We start from the raw sequence: 26546 nt of genomic DNA on the forward strand, positions 1-26546 counted from the left end.
AATTTCTAGTTTGAAGTAAAATGTTTTCTTATTTGTCTAGGACTAGTTATATTTTTGTCAGCAATTGGTCCGTAATTTTTAATTTTTGGTCGGTAAAGTCTGTATTTTTAAATCCTTCCACTGGTTCGAGCCCTGACAGACGTGGACCAAGAAACGACATTAATTGGATTTGAAAAATTTGCAACATTGTTGACGGCGATGAAACGGAATTTATGAACGTGAAAATTGTCAAGTGTCGATAGAAGCAATTTAAATGAAAAAACTTTGAATTCCCTTAACGATGTGGATAAAATCGATTGCATTCCTCCTTCCTGAAACTGCGCTAATTGGCTGAATCGAGGTAAATTCAGACGAAAGTCTCTCTAGTTGAATTCCGGGGTTTGGAAGAAATTCGAGAATCAAAAGAGAAGAGTGCAAGACCGAATTAGGATTGGAGTATATAGCGGTGGCAGTGGCAGGAGCAGTTGTGGAGTAAAAGTAAAGTGAGAGAAAAGCCCAGTAAAACTAGCTAATGAGACTAGCCACTACTTCAGTGTGCACCGTAAAAGGCGATAAGCTTAAGTCGTCCACAGTATTCTGCTTAGCTACATTCATTTCACGCCGTGTATAATTGTATGCATACAGAGCAAAAGGTGAGATAAAGTGAATATGAGAGAAGATTAACAAAACTTTATAAAAGGATCATGCGAATTATCTTGTACTTTCAGATTACTTCAATGTCATGCTTTATCCTTTCACAGAAATTACATTTAGAAAAAAAAAACGCTTTTCATATTTTCAAGTTGCTTCTCATTTTTTTTTATCATCATATAACTGTACTGATGCGATAATATTATTGTGAAATAGTAGATTTTTTGTACGTGAGCAGATTTTTTTATTACCATGGATATACAAAATCTAAAGAAGCACCAGACGTGCTATTCTGTAACTTCACTTCAAACTACTACGAATTCTTCAAAAAAAAAAAAAAAAACCTTCAATATTTCTATTAATGATAATAATTTCTTATTAAATAACTTCTTGAAGAACTATTATAAAATTATTATATTTAGAAATTATTTAAAGAACAATTTTACTTAAAAAATCCAAAAATAGTTGCATTTTATATATGAGTAGCGTTTATAATTTTCATAAATAAATGAATTTTGAAAGGTTTCAAATTAAAATCTTCGATAATCTGAATTATTTATAGTTTTAATTAACAATTCTATTAAACTAATTTTTTGAAACTTTTTAATTTCAATTCTATTAAAATTAGTTGAATTTTTAAATAAATATTCAATTATTTGAAAAGTTTAACGCTATTTTTCGAAAGAATTCAATTATCGTGATAAAAAAACATAACTTTTCTAAAAATTCAATTATTTTTAGAAATTTTAACAAAATTTCTTTGTAGAATTCAATTATTTTCACAAATAACAATATTCATCATATAATAATTCAATAATTATTATCAAAACTAATAAAAATTTTAGCAGAAATTCAATTATTAAACATTTTTTTCAATTGTCGTCAAGAATTCATTTATCTTCATAAATAGACAAAATTTTTCTGCAAAAACCAATTATATTCAAAAATTTTAATAAAATTCTTGTCAAAATTTCAACTATTTTCAAAAAATGTTCGTAATTCAATGATTTTCAATATTTACTATTTTCATAAAATTTACCAAAAGAATTCAATTTTAAAAAAAAAATTCAATTACTTTTTTGAAAACATTCAATTATTTTCATAAATAATAAAAATTTTACAAGAATTTAATTATATATAAAATCGAATGTGCATAAAATTTTTTCGAAAATAAACAATAATTTAAAAAATTTTAAGAAAATTCTTCACAGAAATTCAATTTTTTTAGGAATTTTAATATAATTTCTTTGCAAAACTCAATTATTTTCATAAATATCAATATTCATTATATAATAATTCAATTAGGTAATTTCAAGAATAATAACATTTTTCATAAAAATTCAATTCTTTTTAAAATTCTTTAAACTTCTTCGCAAGAATTCAATTTTTTAATTAAATTTACCAAAAGAATTCAATTATTTAAAGAAACTTTAATATAATTCTAAGCAAACACTCAATTATTTGCATAAATAATACAAATTACACAAGATTTCAAGTCTTTAAAATTGAATTTGCATAAAATATTTCAAAAAAAATCAATTATCTAAAAAATTTAAAAATTTTCTTCCCAAGAATTTAATTATTTTAACAAATAATAAAATTTTTCAGGGGAATTAAATTTTTTTAAAACATTTTCGACAGAATTCAATATTATTTTGATAAATTTTAAAATTCTCTTCAAAAATTCAATTATTTTCAGGAATTTTAATAATATTTTTTACAGAATTCAAATGTTTCCATAAATAACAATATTCATCACAAGAAGTCAATTCTTTCCAAAAGTAATTTAAAATTTTGAGCAGAAATTAAATTATTGAACATTTTTTTTAATTCTCGTCAAGAATTTTAAGTATTATTATAAATAGCAAAATTTTTGGTAAAAATTCAATAATTTCAAAAATTTTAATAAAATTCCTATCAAAATTTCAATTATTTTCAAAAATTTTTCTCAACTCAATGATTTTCAAATATCTCTTACTATTTAAATAAAATTTTCTACAAGAATTCAATTATTTAAAAGAAATCTTAATAAAATTCTACGCAAACATTTAATTATTTTCATAACTAATTAAAATTTCCCAGTAATTCAATTATATTTTGTACCTATTTACAATTTTTTATAAATTTTTTCTCAATAATTCAATTATTTTCATAAATTAAATTTTTTTACATGGATTCAATTATTATTCTCATAAATAATAAAACTCATCGCAGAATTTCAATTATTTTTAATAGAATTTTAATTTCAATTTTGTTGCAATTAGTTGAATTTTTTAATATGTATATTTAATGTTATTTTCAAAATTTTAACGCAATTCTTAGAAAGAAATCAATTATCTTGTTAAATATCAAAATTCTTCCCAGAAATTCAATTGATTTCAAGAATTTTAATAAAATTTTTGCAAAATTTAATTATTTTCATAAATAACTATATTAATCAGTGAGAATAAAATTTTTTTCAAGAGTATTAAAATTCTTTTCAGAAATTCAATTATTTTCAAAAATTAAAAAAACAATTCTTGTCATGATTTTAATTATATTTATAAACAGCAAAATTCTTTGCTGAAATTCAATTATTTGAAAATTTTTTAATTAAAATTCTACGCAAATTAATTTATTTTCATAAATAATACAAATTTCCCAGGATTTCAATTATTTACAAATTTTTTCGCAATAATTCAATTATTTTTATAAATAATAAAAATGTTCTCAGGAATTTAATTATTTTCATAAATAAAAAGATTCATCGCAGGATTTTAATATTATTTTTCTATTTTAATCGAATTCCTCGAAAAATGTTATTATTGTTAAAAATTCTACTAAAGTTCGTCAGAAGAATTCAATTATAACAAACATATTCAATTGTTCAATAAATTATTTATTTTTGAATTTAAATATTTGAATTTTCGTAGAATTTTCTAATAAAAATTTATATAAAATTGAATTTCCGAATAATCGATTTATTATGTATGAAAATAATTGAATTCTTGCGAAGGATTTTATTAGAATTTTTGTAAATAATTAAAATTTTTTTTTGAAAAATTTTATGATATTTTAAATTATTATAAAACATAAAGAAATGGATCACTCCGAGTCTTCGACTCGGAGTAATCCATTTCTTCATGTTTTACAATAAAATTTTGATAAGTTGTTAATTTCAAAGGGTTGAATTTGAAATTTTTAAAAATCTTCATTCTTATGAAAAAATGATAATGATTAAATATTTATTTAAAAAAGAAGTTATTGATGTTTTCGAATAATTATTTTAAAATTAAAGAAATTTGTAAATCAATGTAATAGAAAATATTTTTGAGTATCTAACAATTTTTAGAGTGTGAATCAGAATACTCTTTGGGGTCAGGGAAAAAGTTAAAATTTTTTCTGTAAATCAGAGAAAATCATGGAAGAACAAAATTAAATATTTATGGAAACCCTGAAAATTTTTTTACAAAATTTTTCGCAATAATTCAATTATTTTCGCATAAATAATAAAATTCTTTATAAGAAATATTTAATTACTCTATAAATTATTTATTTTTGTATTATATAATTGAATTATGTAGAAGAAATATTGTTATAAAAATTTTAATTCCAATTCTGTTGTAATTAGTTGAACTTTTTTGAGTGTTTTATAATTTTTAGATTGAATCAGAATATTTTATAGGGTTAGTGAAAGAGTTTATACCCTGTTTATACTTGAGTTCGTAAAAAAACTTAATTTATAACTTAAGGTTAAAGTGAAGTGAAAGTGAGAGTGAAATGAGGGTGAGGTAATAGAGGTAACAAGAATAATGTGAAAAATGTAAAAGAAAAAAGATAGAAAAACAAATGAAAACTTTCTGAAAAATATTAGACCTTTATAAAATAAAGTGAAATAATGTTGAACTCGTACGATTTGAAGACATTTGACCTCGTTTATTTGAAAACGAGCAAGTGAGATGCGCTTCTCGACATCTTGGCAATTTATCGAGGTGTAACTCACATCATGTGTCTGCTTATACGGATACAATGGTGAATTTATGGCCCCTCGTTGAGATGACCTGACGACATCGAATGGGACAAGAAACCAATTCTTATTGTTGTGCGAATCTTCCTGCGCGAAGTCTGTGAATAGAATCAAATCGAAAAGTTTATTTTGATTATCGTATTCCAATGCATCGAACAACAACGCAGATCTATAGGATTAAATAAGAGAAAGTGATGATATAAGGCCATGATTTATCACACACTTCACTCTACTACCTCTAGTCATTTTTAAAAGTAATTATTATTCCTCTTTTTATGTACCATCACTTAGATTGCAAGAAAAGAATGTGTTGCAAGGATTTTATGATAACAGAAAGTACTAAACAATATAATTATGCATCTTTTTACTGTTGACTTTTATTTCTAAATCAGTCTTCGATTTACGTCCCATTTCTCGTCGACTTAGAGGTATTGTTTTCGTAAGAAGGCAATTTCAATTTTATGTTACTTTAAATTGTTGATTTTTAGAAGTCATAGTCATTTTAAATTACTTTTTACAACGTAATCAAAAAATAATATCCAAATACTTATTATAGTTGAGAATGAAATAAAAATTACGGACCGACTCTAAAGAGAGGTTTCAAGAAGCAAATCATTTTAAGGTCCTTTTTGTCTTATTTTTACATCAATTAAAAATTTCTACCTAATCAGTTTTATTAATAGGCTTCGCACTAATCAACTTAAAACTATGCTATTTATTACTTTTTTACATTTTGCTACTATTCAGATACCTACTGAAGTAAGAGATTTGTGACACTAAAAGCTACTTTGTTCTTTTTTAGAGAGAGAGAGAGAGAGAGAGAGAGAGAGAGAGAGAGAGAGAGAGAGAGAGAGAGAGAGAGAGAGAGAGAGAGAGAGAGAGAGAGAGAGAGAGAGAGAGAGAGAGAGAGAGAGAGAGAGAGAGAGAGAGAGAGGAGAGAGAGAGAGAGAGAGAGAGAGAGAGGAGAGAGAGAGAGAGAGAGAGAGAGAGAGAGAGAGAGAGAGAGAGAGAGAGAGAGAGAGAGAGAGAGAGAGAGAGAGAGAATTTGCACTCTCCTCTACATTAGAAGAACATACATGTTCATCTAATGTAGAGGAGACAAAGGTTGCTTAGGTTAAATTTTATGTATTTAAGATAGTTTTTTACAGGAATTCAATTATTTTCGTAAATAATGAAATTCTTCGCTGAATTTTAACGATTTGCAATATCTACCTACTGTTTGAATTAAATTTTTCCAAAGAATTGAATTATTTAAAATATTTAAATATAAAATTCTACGTAAAAATTTAATTATCTTCATTAATAATAAATATCCACAAAGCAATTCAATTATTTTAAATACAAATGTAATAAAATTCATCGAAAGAATTCAATTATTTTAAAAATTTAAAAACTATTTGAATTATTTTCAAAAACTTTAATAAAATTCTTCGCAAGAATTCAGTTATTTTAAAAATTTAAAAACTATTTGAATTATTTTCAAAAACTTTAATAAAATTCTTCGCAAGAATTCAATTATTTTAAAAATTTAAAAACTATTTGAATTATTTTCAAAAACTTTAATAAAATTCTAAGAAAGAATTAAATTATTTAAAAAATTTAAAAACTATTTGAATTATTTTCAAAAACTTTAATAAAATTCTAAGAAAGAATTAAATTATTTTGACAAGAATAATAAAATTTTTCTCAGGAATTTAATTATTTTTAATGCAAATAAAATTAAATTTATCAAAAGAATTCAATTATTTTCAAAAATTTAAATAAAATTCTTCGCAGGAATGAAATTTTTATCAATACAATAATTGTAATCAAATTTATTGTAAGAATTCAATTATTTTCAGAAATAATACACTAATTTAAAAACAAAATTTAATTAAACTTTTTCAAAAAAATTAATTCTACAGAATTGTTAAATAAAAGAATGAAAAATTCCGATTTTCAAAGATTTTAATTTGAAACCTTTGTAAAATTCAATTATTTTTTAAAATTCACGCTCTAATGCTTTCAATATTCAATTAGGTATAATCTAACATTTTAACTGAAATTCATTTTTAAATCAATTTTTATTAGAAAATTCTATGAGAATACAATTATTTAAATACAGAAAAAAATAATTTATTAATTCTAAAAAATATTGAATTATTGAATAAACAATTTTTTATGTAATCGAATTTTATTAAATTTTTTTTAAATAATTGAATTATTTTGGAAAATTTAACTACATATATGTATATGTATATATTGAGGAAAAATTTTTAAAATAATTTAAATTTTGCCAAGAATTTTATTAAAATTTTTGAAAATAATGGAATTTCGAAGAAGTATTTTATTACTTTTGAAAATAATTGAATTACTGCGGAAAATTTTATTATTTTCTAAAAATAATTTAATTTTTGCAATCAGTTGTAACTTTTTCAAAATTGAATTCTTTTTACTGTTTTTATTTAAAAATCTTCTATAAATCCATTATTTTTAATAATTCCTATAATTACATTTATATTGACAAATTTAACTAATTTCAGAAAAATTTGAATTATTAAAATTTTTCAAAAATCTAAGTATTCTTTTAAATATCTAATTAAATTGATTGAAATTTGAAATTTAAAAAAATTTCAAATTAAAATCTTTTGAAGTTCATCTATTTATGAAAATTGTAAACGCAACTTTTTGAAAATTCAATTAATTTGGAAATATTTAAGTAAAATTATTCATTAAATAATTTATGAGTAATAATTTTATGATAGTTCTTCAAGAATGAAGTTATTTAAAAATAAATTATTGTTAGAAATAAAAAAAAATGAATGGTTTTGTATTGAAATTCGTGGCGCAATTTCGTAGTTTATGAGCAAACAAAAAAGACATAAAAATTCAGAATTTTCTTATGAATTCTAGAAATTGAATATTTTTCCAGTACTTTTAATAAAATTTCCTGATTTTTCCACATTTTTTCAAGGTTTATAAAATTCCCTGACATTTCCAGGTTGCATGGCAACCCTGTCTATCTTAAGGGGTTACGCCACCCTGAACGCATGTAAATTGGACGGTTTTTAAGAATTTTTTTTTTCGAAAATATTTAAGATAAGACATTTTTTCTGTTTTTTAATACACATTGTAACCTACGCAAATACGAAATAGTTTTTTAAAAAAATTAAAAATGTCGGAGATAGACGCATTCCAGTGCAGCAGTACATTCCTTGATGGTGGGCAGATTGGTATTTCAATTTTGATCTGAAACATGTAAAAAACATTGTTTCTCAAAAGTTATAAATTTTGAATAGAGTGACGTAGCCGTTTTGAAAAATACTTTCTTTTTCGTAAATGGGAGCACTTTGAAGTTAGATTTTATTTTTTCAAAAAATTTATTTTTTTTTTGAGAGGACGCACATTTAATATTACAATCACATTTATATCATAGAAGTGAAGAAAAACTTCCTTCACAGCAAACTAAAGTGTGAAATGTTCAAATTAAATGTTAAATGTTACAAAATCGTACGCACTAAAACCATATTGGAATGAGAAAGTTTGAAAAGCAAAAAAATACGACATGCGCGAAATAGCATATAATTGAATTATATTGTTGAAACAACCCCTTTCTCTGTTTATGGAAGGTATACATGTTGCCGCCATTTAATTAAATTGTTCCCCGTGCCAAGACCATGATGATGGAAATGAGTGGGTGGACCCTTTGATGTGTATATGTATACATATATATTGTATTGGAACTATTGGAGCAATACTGCGAAATGTGAAAAAAAGTTGCAAAGTCGATAACAGGAGAAGAACAAAGTACAGGAACTTTGGGACATTCTGTGAACATAAATCTCTCGCTTCTATATAACGAACTTTACAATTCCCTGGCTGCAATCTCTTTTCACTCGGAAACCATACACGCAGTTGACCCTTCGTCCACGCATACTATATTATATAGGTACAGGATGCGTTACGCATTAATCACTTGTGCACCCGAAAAAGACATTTCATCATAGGTTTTATCTCGCGAACTCAGTCATAAAACTTTTTCTCCAATCTTTATGAATCTTTAGGTCTATAAAATTTATTTTCTATAAAAAATATACAAAACTTTTAACCCCTTATTATTATATCCCTCTCTCAGTATATAAAAATGGTCTTTTTACTGTTGGTATAAATATATTGCTAATACCTTGCTTTGTTCCTTTCTGCCTTTTTCAACATTATTCCCTTGAGTCGTTGAAATGTTGACTATCTGAAAACCTTCATCCCCTTCTCATGATTTCATTCCTTCTTTTTTTCTGCTCTGTGTGTAGCATCTCACATTTTCCCTTGTGCTTTTCCTTCTCTGCTTCGCGTTTTCTAATTCCATGTTCGTTTCGGTAGTTTGTTACACCCTGTCTGCGAAAACTTTTCGGTTTCGTCTGCATTTCCTTCCAGAGAGAGAGAGAGAGAGGGAGAGGGGAGACTATCAACAGAATAAGGGACTGGAAAAGCATCTACTCGCTAACAGGCGAGAAATTAAACTTTTCCTCGCGTTCTTATTTCAGAAAAAAAGTATATAGACACACAATTCTAATTGCGGCTTACATTTCTACAGGGTTGCTTGCCACAGGTCAGGGAAATCAGGGAATTCACGGAAAAGTCAGAGAATTTCATCAAAAGTAATGGAAAAATAGTCGATTTCTAGAATTCATAAGAAAATTCTGAATTTTGGTCACTGACCTCTATAGAGCCACAAAAATGTCGTGCCCTGTATGTCCATGGGCTCTATAGGGCCATCAAAAAAAAACATTTAAAAATTAACGAATCTGGCTAAAAATGCTTATTCGGAGATTTTCTGGGTCGCTGAATACAAATCCGTGGTCAAAAATTCAAAATTCAAAATGTCGGCTTCAAAATGTCGACCAAAAAAAATTTTACGTTAACGAATCTGTCTGAAAATTCCTGCTCGAGGGTTTTCGGGGTCGCTGAATACAAATCCGTTGTCAAAAATTCAAAATTCAAAATGGCGGCTTCAAAATAGCAACTAAAAAAATTTTAAAGTTAAGGAATTCGTTAACTTTTAAATTTTTTGAGTCGCCATTTTGAATATTAAAGTTTCGACCACGGATTTTGATTCAGTAACCCCAAAAACATACAATATGAAAATGTTATGTTTTTTTGAAAAAAATTTTTTTTTTGTACATTTATGGCAGAAAAACTTTATTTTCACTGAACTAGGTATCATAAAATTATTACTTAGAAATTATTTAATGAATTATTTTACTTAAATATTTCAAAATTAATTGAATTTTAAAAGAATTTGTGTTTACAATTTTCATAAATAGATCAAGTTTAAAAGGTTTTAATTTGGAATTTTAGAATTTTATAAAATTTCAAAATTGAATGAATTTAGTTAGAAATTTTAAAGAACTTAGATTTTGATAAATTTTAATAATTCAAATTCTTCTAAAATTAGTTAAATTTTTTAGTATATATTTAATTAATTATTAAAAATAATGAATTTATAGAAGAATTTTAGGTAAAAACATTTTAAAAAAATGAAATTTCAAAAAAGTTACAAACAACTGATTATGAAAATCCAATTATTATCAAAAGTAATAAAACTCTTCGCAGAAATTCAATTATATTCAAAAATATACAATAATTATCGTCAAAATTTCAATTATTTTTACAAATATAATAAAATTTAAATTTAAATATAAAATAAATATTCTTCTAAAGAAATTAAATTATTTTCAAAAATTTTTCTCAATTCAATGATTTTCAATATAGAATCTAGGCACTATATTTTAATAAAATTTTTTAAAAGAATTCAATTATTTAAACAAAATTTTGATAAAATTCTACTCAAAATATTTAATTATTTTCTTAAATAACAAAAATTTCACAGGAATTTAATAATTTAGAAATTTTTTATAAATTTCTTTGCAATAATTATAATTATTTTATTTTCATAAATAATAACATTTTTTACAGGGATTAAATTATTTTCATAAATAATAAAAATTTCTTTGCAAAAATGTAATTATTTCGAATACAATTCTAATAAAACTTCTCTAAGGATTTCATTTACTTTCAAAAGTGTCAATAAAAATCTTTACAAAAATTAAATCAAAATATTTTAATTGTTATCATAAATTATGTAAAATTTTAAGCATAGTAATATAAAATTCATTGCAAGAATTTAATGATATTGAATTCAATTATTTTCATGAAATTTTATTAAAATTCGTCGAATGAATTCAATTATTTAAAAACATTTTGATAAAATAAATTCTTTATGAGAATTCAATTTTAAAAAACGTGCAATTATTCAATAAATTACTATTTTTGTATTTAAATAATTGAATTCTCGTAGAATTTACTAATAAAAATGGTTTTAAAAATGAATTTTAGTTAAAAATTTAAATTATAATTGTGTTTTAGAAGCATTATAGTGTCAATTTTTAGAAATACTTGAATTTTTAAAAAGCGTCAATTTAAAATCTTTGAAAAAGTTTAATTTTGAAGTATTTTTTGAAATTATTTCAGGTTTTTATTTTCTCAGATATATATTTCATTGAAGAATTTCAGAATAATCTCGAAATTTCGTAAAATTAAATTGTAAATATATGTAAGGTATTGGAAAATTATCAAAGAATAAAATTCTTAAAATAATAATTGATTTAGAAAAGAATGTTAGTTAAAAATTGTAGAAAATAATAATTGAATTAAAATTATGAAAATAATTTTGTGCAAGTAGTGTAAAACTTTTCTTATATAATATTTTATTACTCGGTCATCTCTTTAATTATTATTATAAGTTGTTGAATTTCAAAAAGGTTTGAAAAATAATAATGATTAAATTTTTATTTAAAAAAGAAGTTATTGATGTTTTCATCAGAGAATATTCTTTAGACTCAGGGAAAAAGGCCAAATTTTGTCTGGAAATCAGGGAAAAGTCAGGGAAAAAAAGAATTAAATTTTCTTGTCACCCCTGCTCTGGACAATGTGGTGAGGTGTTAAAAAAAATTGGGAACTTGATAAAGTAAAGGTAACCATAATTTTCCTAAAGTGTGGAAAATTGGAGAAATCTATCAAATCAATGTTATATAGTTCTATTATGCGAGTTGTGATTTACGGATGAGGGAAAATGAAGTCATCCATAAAATAGGCTCATAAAGTAAAACCTAAAATATGAGAGTTTGATTAAAGTTAGAGGAGAAAGCAATACAGTTTTTTTTCTTCTCTTAGTTTTCGTCGATGTTTCGCGATTTATGATTGAAGAGTTAACCCTTTAGAAAGGGTGTCTACTAAAAGTTGCCTAGCGTATAAGTTTCACTTGTGCTCGCATATAACCCACACTGTAAACCACCCTTGTCACTCCAAGTTTCCACATTCTGACGAGAATATTCCTGCATACTGGAGTTGCACTCAGCTCTTTTTGCTGCCTCGGTGAATTTCACACCCCCACCAAAAATGGCAAACTCTCGTCCTTTAATTAGGCGGGCAGAAGAAATATACTTTTACACCTACACCCTGTTTGTGTTTGAATTCTTGCCTCCGATTCTGTCACTCTGAGAGAGCTCGTTTTTCACACTTGGTAGGTTCGCGGTTTTGTTTTCAGGGAAACATTGCCCGGGAGTTAATTCCGTACAATTCAGTATAGTTGCATGACAAAAAGGGAAAGGAGATGATGAATTTTACCAATTTTACTTTTAATTTTAACCAACTGGAAAAATTAATTACAATAACTATGTATTTTAATTTCTATTGTTTAATTTCTATTTTTCACTGTCAATATTTTTCTCGATCAGGGTTGCCACAAAAATTTAATTTTGTTTTTTCCTGACTGTTCCCTTATTTCCCTGACCAATTCTATTTTCCCTGAATGTCCTGACCTGTGAAAACCCTGCACAATGAAAGAAGAAGAAATTTTGATTAAAGAAAGCCACTTTCTAAAATTCTAATTTATAAAATTAACAGGGTTGCCACGCAACCTGGAAACCTGCGGAAAACCTGGAAATGTCAGGGAATTTTTATAAACCTTGAAAAAACCTGGAAAAGTCAGGGAATTTTGATTGAAATCCTGGAAAATTATTGTTTTCTAAAGTTATTGTGCTTATTCTTGAAATCTAATTTTTCCTTAATTCAATTTTCTTAATTCAATTTTAAAAGAATTGCCTTTACAATTTTTCTTCGCAATAATTCAATTACTTTCATAAATAATAAAAAAATTTATAGATTTACAATTATTTTTATAAATAATAAAACTCATCGCAAAATTTCAATTATTTTTAATCCAATTTTAATGGAATTTCTCGAAAAATGTATAATTATTCTAAAAATTTTATTAAAATTCAATTATTTTCAAAAGTAATAAAATTCTTCGCAGAAATATTCAATTATGGTCAAAAGTTTAAAAAATTTATCGTCAAAATTTCAATTATCTTTATAAATATTAAAATTTTTCTCCAAAATTCAATTATTTTCAAAAATTTTAATGAAATTCTTTTTAACAAATTCATTTTTTTTTCAAAAATTCTCCTCCAGTCAATGATTTTCAATATCTACTATTTTTATAAAATTTTCCAAAAGAAATGAATTATTTAAAAAATTTTTTGATAAAATTCTTCACAATAATTCTATTATTTTCAAAAATATTCAATTTATGTTTACAGAGATTCAATTATTTTTATAAATATGTAATACCATTTTTTACCAGGGATTCAATTATTATTTTCATAAATAATAAAACTCATCGCAAAATTTCAATTATTTTTGATACAATTTTAATCGAATTCCTCGAAAAATGTGATTATTCTTAAAATTTTATTAAAATTCGTCAAAATAATTCAATTATTTAAAAATTTGTTCATCAAATTCTTTATGGGAATTGAATTTTGAGAAATATTCAATTATTCAATAAATTATTCATTCTTGTATTAAAAATAATTAGTTATTTAAAAAGAAATATTATTAAAAAATTCGTCTCAAGAATTCAATTATTTTCAAAAGTAATAAAATTCTTAGCAGAAATTCAATTATGGTCAAAAGTTTAAAAAAAAGTTATAGTAAAAATTTCATTAAAGCCAATGAAATATTACAACTAATTATTATATAAGAGGATCAATAAAAATCAAAATGAATAGAAATATTTTTATAAATATTAAAATTTTTCTCTAAAATTCAATTATTTTCAAAAATTTTAATAAAATTCTTGACAAAATTTCAATTATTTTCAAAAACTTTTCTCAATTCAATGAAATTTTTTTTACAGAGATTCAATTATTTTTAATACATTTTTAATCTAATTTCTCGAAAAATGTAATTGTTCTTAAAAATTTTATTGAAATTCGTCAAAAGAATTTTAATTAACCTATTTAAAAATTTGTTGATAAAATTCTTTAAATGAGAGTTGAATTTTAAAAAACATTGAATTCTTCAATAAATTATTTTTTTTTTGTATTTAAATAATTGAATTGTCGTAGAACTTTCTAATAATAATTGATTGAAATATGAATTTCAGTTAAAACTTTAGATAATAATTGAGTTTTGAAAAGGTTTCAAATTATAATCTTTGAATGTTTGAATTTTTCATACTTTTAACTTAAAAAATTGTGTAGACTTAATTTTTTTGTAAAAGTTGAATTGAATTTTTTTTGAAGTTATTTTAAGTTTTTATTTTCTAATATATAATTGATTGAAGAATTTCCGAATACCTGAATAAAAACGATGAAATTTCGTAAAATTGAATTGTAAACAAAAGGATTTGAAAATGTTGAAAGAAATTTTTCAGAAATTATTATTAATAATTAATTAAAACTTTATAAAGAAGAATTTTAGTTAAAAATTGTGGAAAACAATAATTGAATTAAAATAATGAAAGTAATTTTGAATAAGTTACAGTAACAATATTTTTATAATAGGTATAAAATGATGATTTTATCAGTCCAACATTTTTAATTATTATAAAACATGAAGATATTGATTGCTCCGAGTCGAAGACTCGGAGTGATCGATATTTTCATGTTTTATAACAATTTTTTATAAGATGTTAAATTTCAAAAAGGTTTGAATTAAAAATTTTGTAAAATATAATTGTAGTTTTAATAACCTGGAAAAATTCCGTTTTTTAACCTGGAAAACCTGGAAAAGTCAGGGAATTTGAAATGAGTAAAAGCGTGGTAACCCTGTAAAATATTTTTAATATTTAGAAAAAGAAACTATTTAACAGAGTTTATGGAATTATTTATCTAACATGTTTAAAATATTCTGCCTTGTTTTGAAGTTTCTTTGAAATTCCGTTTACTTGCAATCGTAGATGCAAAGTAGAAAACATGGTTGAGATAAACGCGTTTAAAGTTTTAGTATGCAAGTTTCGGATTTGGCTCCTGAGAGGTGAATTGAGGTTCTATATTGTTGAAAATATCCGCATGTTCATATATCTTGGAAATTCTCTTTAAGACGTTGATTTAATGCCCAGGGAAATATTTTCGCCAACAAAGTTATGAAATTGATATACACAAGTGAGTCGAATATATATATTTGTAATCGCGAATCGTAAAATTTGATTTCTAGACAAATATATAATCTTCAGAAATTATTTAATTTGACATTGAAAAATTGAAAAAAATCAGTAACGGGACGCGAACACACATTGATTTTATAAGCGAGAGCTAAACAAGAAATTTTACACTAAAAATTAAAGAGTTAATGCTTAAAAAACTTATTTCTGTTTGTAACAAATATCACACGATTGGTGCCTTTTTTTAAATCTATTTCGCATTTTTCCGCTTTTTCCCTTTTTTATGCCTTTAAACTTTTTTAGAATTTATTTCAGATTCAGAAAAAATTTGTATCTTGAAAAACGACGCTGATCTTAATAATTTTTTTAAACAATTTTTGGAGGCAATTGTCAAATTTGGGCTTTTTTTCATCAAATTGGAGCTTTTTTATTAAAGAAGAGCTTTTTCCGAAACACAAAAGAATTTAGAACATTTTTATAATTTATCCCTGATTCAGAAAAAATTTGTATCTTGAAAAACAACGCTGGTCTTGTAAATTTATTTTCACAATTTTTGGAGTCGAATAACAAATTTGGACTTTTTTCATCAAATTGGACTTTCTTTATTAAAGAAGAACTTCGACGTGGGAATTAATAAAAAAACCCTAAATTTTTATTTTTTACAAACTTTGGATAAAATAACATTTTTTTGTATGACTTCATCAGAGTTTTTAAACTTGGAAATTTTTTTATACTATTTCACAACAGTAATTTTTTAACTATTTAGAAAGTAAAACTAAACTGTGTTTGAAATTTTTGTCAACTTGTACTATTTTTAGAATAAATTATCAAATTTACTCTGGAAATAACGATTTTTAATTTTAATTGCAAATTTGACCTTATTTTTTATGTTATAATTTTTGTATAAAAGTTCTTCAAAATTTCTTTCAATCATCGTAATACATTTACACTACCGGTCAAAATTGAGAGACCACCCATTTTCAGGTGATTGAAAAACATTTTAAAACATAAAATGTATGGAAACTAAAATTTTTTTCTTTTTATTTTTTGAGAGATGATAAAATTTTGAAAAGAACAATATATTTCAGAAGTTATGTGGCCAATACTTTATTTAGATATTTTTAAAAAATCGTCATTTTCAATGTTTTACAAAAATTTAAATAACTTTTAAAATAATGAACGCTTTTTAATGATCTTAGGCTTATTTTAAACAGAGAGAAACTGAGAGTACGCACGTAATGCAAATCGCTCTTTCCTTTGAAAGTCTGCCCCCTCGCGGCCAAAAGTCCCAAGCTTAGGTGGTTGGCTATATATATTGCCTAAATCGGTGAGCTTGCACACATATGTAAAACGCAATGGCTAAGCCGAAGTATAATCGGAAGCACTCGTGATCGTTCGTAAAATGCAAGGAACGCGAACGCGAGGAATAGAACTAAGAAAGAGGTTATGACAATGTTTTGACATTTGTACACATTGTTTATGCAAAGTTTTTTGTGGTTTTTATGCTTATAAAATTTTGTATTTGAAAAATTTTATTTTAGGGATTTGAGCGTATAACATTTTAATTAAGGCTATTTATTTTGATATATTTACATATTTATAGGAACAAATTCTCCTAAAAAAAAGGAATTCAAATATAGAGCAAATAAATATTGCAACAATATTCTTAATTCTCAACATTCATCAGTATTTTTATACTGAGTGATAAACTCTTACTATTGCATAAATTAGGAAAAAATTCGGGAATTTTATGAAAAGTACTGGAGAAATTAATATTAAATTTACAAAATTGAGAAAAAAATTCTGGTTTTCCGGTGTCCGCAAATTAATTTTTGATAATATTAATACGTTTAGGAATTTTTCTTATAATTCACTTTCTAAATTTTGAAATCATTACTAATTTTCAAACAGAACTTTGGACTTTTTCCATTTTTGACAATAATTGCAATTTATTTTAAATAATTTAAATCTTGAATTAAAAAGCTTTCATAATAAAATTATTTATAAATTTTTCAGGGAATAATTTTACTTAAAAAGTCGAAAAATGATTGAATTTTCGAAGAGTTACAATTGCAATTTTTATAAATAATTGAGTTTTAGAAGGCTTTATATTTATAATTTTTGTAAATTATTAATGTTTTAAATAAAAGTTTAGAATTGAAAATATTCTCAAATAAATGTGAAAAAGTCAAAATTCTATTTGAAAATCAGGGAAAAAACAAAATTAAACAAGAACAAAGTAAATACGAATTAGTAAAAATATTTACTAATTTAAATCAGTGACTGACTTTTTTACTTTTGAATTGGTAAATTTTACTAATAAATTAGTAGAAATTACTATTTATTAGTAAAACTAAAATAAAATTAAAGTAAAGTTTTACAAATTGAATTACTAAAGTGTCTAAAGTTAGTGTCTATGTTGAGCATCGAAAAATATTTTTTTTACAAAACCGAAAAAATGAAACAATTATTTCAAAGATTTTAGATTTACAGGGTGGCCACATGTCAGTAAAGTCAGGGAAATGTCAGGAAAAAATTTTTTGTCAAAAAAAATTGAGACTTTTCTAAACTTACCAAAAATTGCAACTTTTTCGACTTTTCTTCCAAACATTGCAACAAAATATCAGAATTTTTAGTAAAAAAAAGTACAATTTATTTTGATTTTTATAATGCGCAAAATAACTATAAACAAATCTTTCAAAAATTGTTTTTGAATCATTTTTTAAGATAATTAAAATTTTTTAAATATATCTATAAGAAAAATCTTTTTAAATAATAATTGAAATTTTGTACAATTTTATTGAAAATAATTAATTTTTTTAAAGTATTTTGTTACAATTTTTGAAAATCAACTTTTAAAGAATTTTAATTGCAAATTTTCAAAATAATTGAATTATCAAAAAACTTCAAACAATGTAAAAAAATTATTTTAATATATTTTTACAAAATTAATTGTAAGAATTTCTCTGTAATTTTTTGAAAATAATACATTAATAACATAAGAAAAAACTATGGAGAGCTACAATTTATTATTATAAAAAATCAAGATTTTTGTATTTAAATAATTAAATTCTAGAAGAACTTTTGAAAAATTATTTAAATTAATTGATTCAGAAATTAAGTTTAGTTGAAAATTGTAGAAAATAATTGAATTCAGGATGAGTTATAATTGTAATTTTTAAAAATTATTAAAATTCATAAATTTTACTCATTTTTCCGTAAACATTCATATTTTCCTGTAAAAAGAATTTTGTCAGGAAAAGCAATTTTAAAGTCAGTAAATTGTCAGAAAAATTGATACACGGAGAGAGAATATATATTAAATTTTGTAAAAATATTTTCAAATTGGGGAAAAAGTGCGACAAAGCGAAATTTTCATATAAAAAATACTAAACTTTAAAAAAACTTATGTGAAATTTAGTATAATTATATCAAATATCAAGAATATTAATTAAATTCTAATATAACTTTAATAAATTTCACAAAACTTTTTTTAAAGTTTAGTATTTTTTATATGAAAATTTCGCTTTGTCGCACTTTTTCCCCAATTTGAAAATATTTTTACAAAATTTAATATATATTCTCTCTCCGTGTACTTATGAAACCACCCTGATTTAAAAAAGTAAAATTTACAAATTAAAAAGCGAAAAGTCAGTCACTGATTCAAATTAGTAAACATTGTCACTAATTCAAAAATAGCTAGAGTACACTTATTCTTATTAGAAAACATTTAATTTAATTAAATATGCTTAATTTTTCGCAATATTCCACACCGTAAAATTCTAAATTAGAAGAAATATAAGTTTGGATGCTTTAATTTAATTATTAACATTAAATTACAAAATTACAAAAAACAAATTACAATTAAAATTTTAAAAAAATTACACAAATTACATAAAAAATTACAAAAAAAATTACAAATTACACAAACATTCTTAAATAAATAATATTAAATTAAAAAAAAAATAAATTAAAATATTAAGAAATTAATTCTACCCCATAAATTTAGTAAAGTAAATATATATAAAAAATTAAGAATTAAGTTAAATTAAGTATATTCAATTATATTGTGTAGAATTTTTTTTTGTAAAACTTTCGTGTGTAGAGATTAATTTTCTAAAATTAATTTGAAGAGAAATTCAAATTGAAAAAATGTAATAGTGTAAAGAATTTAATGTCATAGATTTTCTGAAAACTATAGATATTTATTTGTGTAGAATTATTTAGTGTTTAACGGCGTAGAGTTAATAATTAAATTGGCATCCAAAATGATATTTTCTTCCCTGAATAATTTTACGTATACCTAGAAATTAATTCAACATGAACTATACAAATTTAATAAAATTAAATTTTATTTAAAATTATTAGGTACGTTTATACTAATTATTAATTTAAAAAAAATGTAATTAATTTTATTAAATTTAATTTACCTTTTATTTTTAGTTGAAATAATTTCAATTTATAAATTAAATTTCTTAAAAATTAATTTTTATTGTTATTTCATTTATTAAATTTATCACTTATAGTAATTAATGTGTAATAATTTTTAAATCACAATATAGTAAGAATGAATAAGAGAAGGAAGCAGACATTTCGCTGTCCTGCATTGCGATTTACTTTGGGGACTCAAAATCATTTCTCGGCCTATTATCAGATTAGTTCAGTTCTATTCCTCGCGTTTCTTGCATTTTACGAGCGATCACGAGTGCTTCCGATTAAAATTCGGCTTAGCCATTGCGTTTTACATATGTGTGCAAGCTCACCGATTTAGGCAATATATATAGCCAACCACCTAAGCTTGGGACTTTTGGCCGCGAGGGGGCAGACTTTCAAAGGAAAGAGCGATTTGCATTACGTGCGTACTCTCAGTTTCTCTCTGTTTTAAAGGTTATTTGCTACACTATAAGAATTACTTATAGGCTTTAACGTGTAATTTTTTTCTTAAAAAATGCAGACAGTCAAAGTTAGACCAAAAAAATTCAAAAAATTTGGAACATTCTTAATAACAGAAAAATAATTTTTAAAATTCAAACGTATTTTTTTATTAAATTTTCTTGAAAAATCTACTCTATATGATGTTTTATATATTTTCTAGAATAGTTTTTAGTACAGAAAAATTGTTCCAAATTTTTTGAATATTTTTGGTCCAAGTTTGACGGCCTGCATTTTCTAAGAAAAAAAAATACACGTGAATGCCTATAAGTAATTCTTATAGTGTAGCAAATAATCTTTAAAATAAGCCCAAGATCATTAAAAAGCGTTCATTATTTTAAAAGTTATTTAAATTTTTGTAAAACATTGAAAATGATGATTTTTTAAAAATATCTAAATAAATTATTGGCCACACGACTTCAGAAATATCTTGTTCTTTTCAAAATTTTATCATCTTTCAAAAAATAAAAAGAAAAAAATTTTAGTTTCCATACATTTTATGTTTTAAAATGTTTTTCAATCACCTGAAAATGGGTGGTCTCTCAATTTTGACCGGTAGTGTATATTTTTTAAAAATTTTTATTTCCGTAAATAATTTTCTTACTTCTGAAGTATAAATTATTCTAATTTTTATAACAAAAAATGTTCTTTAGAAATGGTAAAAGTTCTTCTCGAAAAAATGTTTAGCAGCAAATTTTGATAATTTCGGGGTACATTGTAGAAAATCCGAAGTATATTTTACTAAGTTTTACTGCAATTTACTTTGGATATAGTAAAATTCAGGAAATTTTAAAACAAAAGTATCGTTGTAACAATAATTTTGATTTGAAATTTAAAAAAATTGAAGACCCCAAAAACACCCGAGTGACAATTTTCAAGTGAATTCGTTGAGTTTTTAAAAAATTCGGTCGCCATATTGAATCCGCCATTTTGAATTTTGAAATTCTGCGTTTCTAGTAGGGGAAAAGTAGGCATCATTGAACCAGCGTTTTTAGTGAACCATACTTCAATTTTCTGAGAAATGACTGAATGAAATTTTTTCTAATTGTCTTTTAAACTTGTTGCGATAATTCACAGGAAACAAAATGGCAAACACAATATGGCGGTTCAATTTTTAAAAAAATTATATTTCAATCAAATTTGCTTGAAAATTGTTATTAAGGGCTTTTTAGGGTCGCTGTTTACAAATCCGATGTCAGTTCTTTAAAATTCAAAATGGCGGATACAATATGTCAGACTAAAAATTTTTAATTTAACAAAATTTGCTTGAAAATTGTTACTCGGGGGTTTTTGGGGTCGCTGATTATGAATCCGATGATCGTTTTTCAAAATTCATAATAGTAGATCCAATATGGTGGACTAAATTTTGAAATTTAATCAATCAATTTTCAAAAAAAAATTTGATTAAATTCTAATTTTTTTAAATTTTCCCCCACATATTGTTTCCTTTGAATTATGTCAACAAGTTTAAAGGGCAATAAGCATCTTTTATAATGACTTTTAAATATAGCAAGTCTTATATCCAAAAAAATTTTATTTTTTAAATTTTTTTGTCAAATTTGACGATTGCTGCAATCTTTGTATAAATTATTAAAATTTTCAGTTATGTATTATCGTTAAGGGCATTTGAACCTTGATGACGTTACAGATTGTGCAAAGCATGTGTGACGTCATCAAGGTTCAAATGCCCTTAATCGTAGAATTTAATAATCTTTAGAATGGTATATTTGTTAATTTTCTGACATGTATTTACAAAAAAATCGTGATTTAAAGATTGGTAACGGTAATTCTCGACGGCAGTGTATATTACATTTATTTTCATCATTTTATTCAACAATATTTACAAAGAAAAACTAAAAAAACTGTCAGAAAATAAAAATATTACACCCATACATTGGAGCCATACAGAATTAAAAACTAATTAATAATCCATTTAGTAAAAATAATAAATAGTGAAGAAAACAAAAAAGTTAGTGTATTAGATATAATTATATACACTTTAGTCCCTGCACATCAAAAAACGAATTGAAAACTTTTCTTTTCGATGTGATCACAAACTTTGTGTTTTTAGGTTAGAAATTAGAATATCTCAAAAACCTGATACACTCCGGCACTCGTGTAAAATTCTAAGAACCCATTCAGATATTAAGCACGTGCACACGACTTAGAGAAATGCACTTCTTAAAATTAAATTAGTTAATTTTAACCACCTTCGTCGTCGTTCTTTTTCTACATGAAAAAATAAGATATGATTGAACTAATGAGAAATATCGCGAGATCTAAATCGCTGCACGCGTTGAGTGCCACCGGGAAATGCCGGGAAAGAAAATAAACACCAGATCTGACACATGCGACGAAGGAAGATGCGCAAATGTTTTGAAACACGTTTATCGCGCATCAACGCGGTATGCATGTATAGCACCCACTGTGTGTTCACAAAGTCCGAAACTGTAGTCTCGTGCGACCGCTCGTGGCGTTCGAACACGTTTCTCTCTTAGACTCATTGCTCTTCCTAAGCATTGGCCTCAAATTTAAAGCCGGTAAAACCGCGTGGTGTTTGTTCCCTATCAGTACACGCGGATTCATGCGAATTAAATCGACCTAGTTTATACAAACAGGAAATCTAGTTCGCCACATAAATAAACGTAACCATTCTTCTGAACGTGACTTGAGTGTGCGCTTTGATATTTATATATTGTTTTTTTTTCCCAAACTCGTGTGTCGTGATCGTGAGTGCAACTTTAGGCGGTCTTTTAAGAATCAGCTGGTGCTACACACACATACACTTCCTTCTCACCGGGGGATCTCGAGATATTTTTTTTCCCATTCCTTTTTGGGGTAAGTTTATTCTCGTTCTTGATGATTTTTTTCTTGTTTTAAATTTAAAACATGCATGTGACTTGAGGGCTTTTTCTTTCTCTCCCAAAGAGTTTGAAAAGTTTATTGACGTTGTAAATATTGAAATTTTAACACGCAAAGAACCAATTCCACGAATGTAGATACATCAGAAAAAGTTTTTATTTTAATTATTCACTATTAGTGAATATTTTCTTTTTCATTAACTTTTGTTAAAGTTGTAAAATTCGTTACTATTTAATAGAAATAAATAATAAATCTAATAAAATAGGACAATGTGGAAGAATTATTATTTAACGGACTTTATGTTGCATGAAAGAAAAGTTTCGTTAGAATCTTGTTGGATTTGATCTAAATATTATAAAAAATAGAAGAAAATGTGATTGTGTCGTAAATCCTGGGAAATTGTGTCCTTCAGGAAGGTTACAAAAATCATCTCGTATTCTGATTTAGAGTGTCCACTGTGTAAAAAAAGCGAAATCAGAAATAAATTATGGATCGTAAAGATATGAATGGACAGGGACGATATAAAATATGCTTGTTTTAAACAAAGACGATAAGGAAATCCAATAACGAACTGCAATGTGACGAGATTAATTTAAAAAATTGAAGGACATTTATTTTATCGAGAGTCTTGTTGCTTATTGTGAAATTTAATTTTCAATATTCGTGATGACAACAATCAATCATTGCATAAGAAATAGATAGAATATTTCCGGGTTATTTCAATTTTAATGACAGTTGCACGTTTCATTTGTTGAATAATTTTGAATCTTAGTCAGACAAGTAATTTTCGGTACAGAATCAGATTTGTAGAATGTGAATAGAATTTATAATTGCAGTTACAGCATTACTAAATATTATATACATATATATTATATTTTACTATATATTATATATTACAATATATTATATATTATATAGTAATATATAATATTAATAATTATTAATTAATACTGTATTAGTTACTGCATACTATTTCAGTTGAGATATGATTGGAAATCAAATTTTGACACTTGATTATAATTTATAAAGAGGATAGCAATTTTCAGATAGAAGTATTATTAATTTTTTCACTATTTATTTTAGTGCATTACGAAAAGAAAAACAATTTAAATTTTGCGGTAATAAACTTTAATTATTTATTTACAATGTCATTAAAATATAATTTTGCGAAACTTATGTTTTGATTGTATTGCCATGATGCGCAATCGTGACATTCGTATGGAACATTCTAATGCAGAGTATTAGCCTGAATTATGTCAGTAGAAAAAATAATTCCTTTCGGTATAAAAATTTAACTTGTATGATTCTATATCAGAAAGAATAGGAAAAACTATAGAAGTATTAAAGTTCTATTTTATTCAATGAAAATTTAAGACTAGTTTCTTAAAAATACAGCAGATTAACAGCATCTGGCTGTTAGACCTCCAATGTTTTGCAAATTAGAGGTCAAACCATCAACAATTAACGAAATATTATTATTTATTTAAATAACTTTGTTAATTAACAAAACAGGCATATGCGTTAATAACTAATTTTTAGCGTCTCCTTTACCTGAATTGAATGCGAAGAACCAAACTTGATTATCTTTAAAGGTTTAAAAGATATCTGCGCATGTAAACTATTTTGAGTAATTACTACTCATTTTATTATTATCTACTAAAAAATTAGTCACATTCTAATTTCTAAACCAAATAGTAGCCCTATTCTACTGACTCAATCAACAACATTATTTATGTATTATTAATTGAATTAGTTAAATTATTTTTCTTAAAGATAACATAACTTTAAATTCTAAGATTTTATATTTTTATTTGATAAATAAATTGTTGATTTTATGTTGAAAAGAATTTTAGTATTTTATAACGTGTATTATTACTTTTCAAATAACTTTTTAATTTTTTAATAACAATTCTATTATTGTCATATATATTTAGTTAGAAACTCACTAATTCATTCAATAGGTTAAGTTACTAATTTATTTAATAGCCTCTATATTACCAATTCTAGTTAACTTTGATTAATTTATAGTAAACGAATCCGTCCTATTAGTCAAAATTTACTATCAAATTAGTCCAACACTAGAGTAGAGTCTGGAGTCAGAAAAATTGTAATGAAAGTTAAAAATTAATAAAGTAAAATAGGCAAAAATTTGGAAAAATCCAAAAAAGAATGAAATATTTGAAGTTAGGATTCGATAAAATTAATAGTTAGCAAGAAACTAAGTGGATAATAAAATTAATAAGAAAGAATGTTCAATATGAATTTTATAGAAATTAAATAAAAGAAGGTCCCTTAAGTAGCCTTCAATGCTCAGCATCGAAATATTTTTTTCTTACGAAACCGAAAAAAACAATTAATTTTTCCCAAGGTTTAAGGTCAAAAAGGTACTCTTAATTAAAAAGTTTTTTACTTCCTAGGTGAATGAAAGAAGTGAAATTAGTTAAAATTTTATCACTAAAAATAAGAAAAAATATTTTTTAATGCTGAGCAATAACGATGTTCAGGAACCTATAAAAGAATAAAAGAATATCCGAATATTTTTTTTATGTACCTTGTTTTATAAAAAATCTCAGACATTAAAGATTAACTAACTAAATTGTTTTATACTAATTAATTTTTTAAATAACTAAACCTTTGCACCTCACTGCCCTTCCCCTTTGTATTTTAGAGTCATTCATACAAATTAGTTCATTTATTTTACATTTTAAGAGAAAAATGATTGAAAAATTAACATGAATGCTGTTAAGCAATAACATTTACCTTAATTATTATTAGACATCTAATTTATCTAATTTGATATTTGAAGATAGAAACTTTAGTGATTGAGCACAAAAGCATAAATTTAAAAAAAAGTTGTATAGTTTAAAAAGTATTTTTTTAACACCAGCAATTGCATTTTGCGGAAGCATGAAATATTAAACTCTATAAATAATTTTTGTTGCAAAGCAGCATAATGTGTCTGAGCATATATAATATAAATTAAAACATAATTTTATAATTATTGAGCATAATTGAAGCATATTTGATAACTCGAGGTAGAATTTCAATTTATATCTTTAAATATTTTATTTATAAAAAATTGTCAATTCTATAAGCATTAGCGAAGACAAAAATTATACCATTTCAAGAATTCGTTATAAACAATATCAATTCAAAATTATGAACCAGAACGTTGAAGTCCACAACGTTATGAACAACGAAAAAATTTTGTATAAAGTGTTCAAACATTATTTTTAATAACTATATAACAATTATTGTTGAACATAAATAAAAATCTTCCTTTTTTGTATATTTGTTCTTATAAATATTGCGGTATCATTGAGTAATATTGTTATTAAAAATTTTTTCGTTGATCAACGTTGTGGACTTCAATTTGGTTTGAAAAGTTTGTTATAAAACATACCATTTCAATAAAGATCTATAAAAGTGTTGCACTAAAGAATTCCTAATGATTAACGAACAATTGATTTAAATTATAGAAAGTTTGAGTAAATTTACATTGATAAGATAGACAAGAGCATTCTTATGAAACCTCTTTTTAAAAATGCATAAGGTTTATGTCTAGCAACAGTGGGAAAAAAGAACAAATGTTCTAAATGCAAAGCACAATAAAAGCATAAAAACATTGAAAAG

The 26546-nt window shown here is 24.4% G+C and overlaps 1 protein-coding gene across 2 annotated transcripts in view; it reads left to right on the forward strand.

Moving 5' to 3' along the window:
• Nucleotides 1-22507: 22507 nt before the first annotated feature.
• LOC122511517 (prolyl 4-hydroxylase subunit alpha-1) overlaps nt 22508-26546 on the forward strand; it is a 379541-nt gene continuing 375502 nt past the window's right edge. For both annotated transcript variants that reach the window (XM_043626826.1, XM_043626816.1), the window contains exon 1: nt 22508-22889. The gene's annotated coding sequence lies outside the window, so the exon portion shown is untranslated. The remainder of the gene's footprint in view (nt 22890-26546) is intronic.

Source organism: Leptopilina heterotoma, unplaced genomic scaffold, assembly GCF_015476425.1.
Source record: "Leptopilina heterotoma isolate Lh14 unplaced genomic scaffold, ASM1547642v1 Lhet_121, whole genome shotgun sequence".
NCBI lineage: Eukaryota > Metazoa > Arthropoda > Insecta > Hymenoptera > Figitidae > Leptopilina > Leptopilina heterotoma.